Below are 5317 nucleotides of genomic sequence, written 5' to 3' on the forward strand. Positions count from 1 at the left end.
TGAATACAATATTTTTGTGTAATATAATTAAAACCATAGTTTTCTATAAACATAATTATCTAAAAAGAGAAGGATAAATAAGTGTGTTTAATACCTTAGTTTCAGAGCTTCTGAGGTTGTGAAGTATTTTGAACTCAGAAATAGAATATCAAAAATGAATTTTAACAAATAAAAACATTACTTTTTATTTGAGAAGTATGATTTAAATATTTTATTTAAAAGATCACATAGTAAAGTTTATGGACCATATAATTATTTCCTTTGAATCATTTCCAAATTTGTGATATAAAACAACTATTTTCAGCAATTTGCAAATGTTCTATTTAAAAATATTCATCCTCCTTTCATTTTTTTCCCCCACCTTGTCTTCCCTCTGACTCAAAGTTTAAATGGAACTGAAACATGTGGCATTAGTTGATTTGGGATAGTTTCCCCTCTGGAAATGTGGGTTCAAGTGCATTTTAAGTCACAAGTGGAATGAGTCAGATGACCCCAATTTGTTCTTCTGTGACTTTCTGTGTTGATTTCAGAATGATCTTGCCAAACTCTATTTGGGAGGAGTCCAGTGGTGAAATAACAGGAGTAGAAACCTGCTTATTTAGAACATGGCTTTAGCTACTATTGATATATTCTCTGTTCGTTTAGTTAAGAAATCCAGTGAAGGTTAGCAAGAGAGGAGGGACCGAATCTCGGACACAACCAGGGTGTACTTTTTGCCACTAAGTATAATTTAGCTTGTGTGTGTGTGTTCATGTATGTGTGTGCACATGGTATGTGTTTGTGTGTGCATGCATATGTGCATTTATAAGATTACAAATTATATGTGTGTGTGTGTGTGTATATATGTATATATATATATATATATATATATATTTTTTTTTTTTTTTACTAACAAAGCTCATTAAACACCAAAATAGGATTTTCTATCATAGGTATCTGATTTAAGAAGACTGGTTACAGAACCTGAATGAGCCAATCTGGGCTGCGATAGCAGAGTACCATAGACAGGGGGTGGTTTATAAATAATAGAAAATTATTTCTCACAGTTCTGGGTGCTGGAAGCCCAAGATCAGGGTGCCTACGTGGTTTGGTGAGAACCCTCTTCCAGGTTACAGACATATTGTATCCTCACATGGTGGAAGGGGAGAGGGATCTCTATGGGGTCTTTTATAAGAGCACTAATTTGATTCATGAAGGCTCCACCCTCATGACCTAAGTACCTCCCAAAGGCCCGTTTTCTTAATACCATCACACTGGTATTAGGATTTCAACATAATGAATTTTGGAGGAACACAAACCTTCAGACCGTAGCAGAGATTAAAATTTGAAAGCTCCTCAACAGTATCATTGCTTTCAATCATTAAAAAATGAAATATATGTATATGAATTCATTTATATATTGGTTTTACTGTATGTGAGGAACATATAGGGCTTTAGCTGATAAAAATTATTCTTTAATGTTGGACATTTTGATCTGACACTACATTGAAATGATAGGCAAATATAAACTTTTTTTCAATATGTAATTAACAAAGAAAGAAATTATTCAAGTGGCCGAAATGAGAAGAAAATTTTAAGTCAGTGCCATAAGAAATTGCTGAAGTCATAGGAATCTACGTGGTAATGAGCCTGAAATCATATATGGGCCTAAAGACTGAAGGTTGGAATTTTAGCATCTCACTACAGATTTGGAGTTAAGGTTTCAACACCGACAAGAACCTGTTAGAGACTCCTCTGTACATGAAACAGACGGCCTAAACTTTGCCACCAGTCTAAGGAAGTAATAAAGAGTATTGTTATTAGAAATTGCAGTTAAGAAGAAAAACAAAGAGAAATTGAGACTTGGACACTGACGTCCCATATGGGAATCAACTCTAAGTTAAGAAATTAACTGGGGTCTCAGCAGAAACCAAAATGAAAACTCACGATTTGACCCCTTCCCAAAATGTTATTTGGATTTTATTGGTTTTATAGAGAAGCAACGATTCATTGGGATTTTAACATTTAATTTTTTAACAATTGCTTGTCATGGGATTCTGAAGACCCAGAGACTGACAGCCTTCCAGTTTCTACAATTGCAATCACACAAGTGGGTGTTATTTTTGAGAACACTTTATTTATTATTATTATTTTTTTTTTTTTTTGAGGAACACTTTAATTGGCTCTTCAGAGAATTCTGTGAGTCTTTCCTTTGTGTTGTCTCTGATGTGGAAATCTGGCTTTGGTCCTTACTCCTTGCTTTCCTTTTTAGCTCTAGTTATAATTTGTGTATTGATAAGACAGCTCAAAGCTTTAGAAAATTCTGAGAAACGCACTCACTCCCCGCGAAGCCAAATGGTGGAAGTGTTGGCTGCTTCACTAACATTTCTTCTTTCGGCATGATTTTTCCTTGTTCCTGTTTCCTTATCCCAGCGACAGCAGGTTCTCTCTGGACAAATAAATGACTTGGATAAGCTTAGATGGGAGATATTCGTGATTAACTGACTTACAAGACAATAAGTAGTTTGGAGAACCTTAATTTGTTTTAGTGATTCTCTTTGTTCCTCTCTTTTCTGGCTTCAGGAAGGAAAAACATCACATTTTAAAAAAGATTTTATTTATTTATTCATGAGAGACACACAGAGCGAGGCAGAGACACAGGCAGAGGGAGAAGCAGGCTCCATGCAGGGAGCCCGATGTGGGACTCGATCCCAGGACCCAGGATCACGCCTTGAGCAGAAGGGAGACGCTCAACCACTCAGCCCCCCGGGTGCTCCAAACATCATATTTCTTCCGTATGGAGGGGTGTCTTAGAAGAAATAAAAACTTTCTTCATGAATTGTGCATCCCACAAGAACCCCTTCTATTTTCCTAAACTCCCGCTTATACTGAATGAAGAGTAGGGGTAGTAGTATGGGTTTTGCTTCCTAGCAATCCTTTCATGGATGGGTGATATCAAGAGCTGGAAAATCAGTGCTTTTACACTTGTGGTGCCTAGTGCTTTTGCCGCAACTGTGAGGCTCAGCCTGCATGCCCCGTATCTAGGACCAGATAACTAACATCTTGTTATAGAAGAGTAGGGACAAAATAAAAATGTATTCAGAAAAATTAGGACTAAGAGGATTATTACTCAGATCCACCAAAAGGAACATCAAATAATGCACTTAAAAAAAAAAAAGAATAGGGAGCAAGGAAGAACAAGATGCAAGAATCAAAGACAGGGATGAACATGTGGATGAGCATGTCTGTAAGGAAACTGGTTAAGCAATGAATGCTAAAAGCAATAATAAAAATAATGATGATGACTAATTTTGAGTGCCTCAAAAGCCAGAGCTCAAATTGCATGGAAAATCAGAGAAGTCATTAGAGCTCTGGGGGGAAGTAATAATATTGACTAAACTTTCACTCGGCCGAGTCAAGAATGCATGTTAATGCTTTCAGGATAAATACTGCATGCAGAGCAATAAACTATAAACCAATAACAAACCAATACAAGTTTCTGCTGCTCAATAAAGGGAAGAGGAAGGAGGAAGAACATAAATAAATAGCAGGAAAAATAAAATTTAAAAATAAGTTATGACGATGTAATAATAATAAATGCTAAGCTACTAACTAAATTTAAATAAATTTAGATTTAAGTCTCAATTTACCTAAAAGATAGTTTCAAATTAGATTTCTAAAATGCTGTTTATGAGAAATATACCTAAATATGATGATACAGAAAATATCAAAATGGAAAAACATGTACAGGCAAAGATGAGCCCAACTAAATTCTTTTTTCACCAAACATGGGGAATTTTTTTCAGCCACTGTGTCTTCAAATATTTTTCTGCACCAAAGTCCCTCTCCTCTACTTCATATACTCCAGAGACACAAAGAATAGATCTTTTGATATTACTGTCACAGAATACTACTCTCCTTAGTCCCTAGAGGCTCTGGTCATTTTGTTTTCAATCTTTTTCACCCTTTTATTTAGAATGAATAACTTTTATGAATTTATCTCTAAGTACTCACCTATTTGTACTGGGCTAAACAAAAAAACCAATGGAAAGGAATAAAGATCCCAAAGAGTTCCGCACATGTAAAAACTCTAATGGTGGAAGACTAATTACTTGTGAAAGAACAAAGTTTATAATACATGGTGTTACATAAAAGTAATTCTTTGTTAAAAGTTCTCAATTTGTACCACATTAAAAATAAATTCCAGGTGAATCGGAGACCCGTGTGTGAGAAAAAATTCTTTAAAACTTTTGGAAGGGAATATAGGTGAACACTTTATTTTAAACAAAAACATAAGCACAAAATGAAAGGAAGTCATCCATAGCCCTGTTTTAAATACAAGGTTCTGTACCATAAAACACCCCGAAAAAAATTAATAAAAAGTAATAATCTTGAGAGAAACCACTTATAACATATATAAACAGAAAAATTGGTATCTTATTATAGTAAAACCTTCTCAAAATGAGTAAGACAAATTACCCAATTGAAAAATGGGTAAATAGAAGAATTAGGCTCTAATTATATATCATACAAAATTAAAATTATGTCATATGTTACCTTTGAGTTTGATGGTGTTATCCATATATGGGAAAGGTAATAAAAACCAAGATACGTAAGTCGCAGGATCTATAATATATTGGTTATCTCCGGAAAGCGAGGGAGGCAGGTGGAAGGGAAGGAGCAGACTGAGGAAGGCGTTGAGAGTCTTTCTCTGTATTTGCCATTTTTCATTTCTTTCCGAAAGTTTCTGAAACAGTTAAGAACTTAACATTTGTAAAGTGTGGGTGTCGGCTGTCAACATATTCCTAAACCTTTGAAATATTTCACAAGAAGGGAGGGACTGTGAAAGTCGATGAACAAAGAAAGAAGTATAGCCACCGTGTCTGGACTCTGTGCCGAGTGATGAGGATCCCGGGAACCAGCATTACCCAGCAGAGTCTCAAGTTTCTGCTGACTTTGCACGTGAACCTGAACTGAACCTCACCGAGGGAATGTGTAAGCTGGAGAGGTCAGGCCCGAGAGGGAGGTTACTGCTCTTGGTAATTATTAAAAGGAAAAGAAAAGAACCTTCAGGACCGCTCACCCTAACTCCCATACCTGTGAATCTGCTAAGGAAATGAGGCCCACCAGGCTGCCGCTGTTGAGACTTACTTTTCTCCCCTGGGAAAGAAGGAAAGTCTTTGCAAAATATATTTAGGTAAAAAAAAAAAAAAAAAAAAAAATTGCTGTTGTTTGTTTCCAAGAAGACCACATGGTGATATGTTCTCATGGGGGGTAGTCTTATTTTCTCTTCCAGAATTAGTTTATTTGGTATAATTTAAAGCATGTAACTTAGGGA

At 35.7% G+C, this 5317-nt stretch overlaps 1 long non-coding RNA gene across 1 annotated transcript; it reads right to left on the minus strand.

The window, feature by feature from the left end:
- Nucleotides 1-1989: 1989 nt before the first annotated feature.
- Nucleotides 1990-4756, minus strand: LOC121472072. The gene is made up of 2 exons (XR_005982771.1): nucleotides 4537-4756; nucleotides 1990-2428 (listed from the first exon to the last, which is right to left on the minus strand). It is a non-coding gene; the product is annotated as an uncharacterized LOC121472072 (long non-coding RNA).
- Between the last annotated feature and the right edge of the window lie 561 nt (nucleotides 4757-5317).

The sequence above is a fragment of the Vulpes lagopus genome, chromosome 11, assembly GCF_018345385.1.
Source record: "Vulpes lagopus strain Blue_001 chromosome 11, ASM1834538v1, whole genome shotgun sequence".
Lineage (NCBI taxonomy): Eukaryota > Metazoa > Chordata > Mammalia > Carnivora > Canidae > Vulpes > Vulpes lagopus.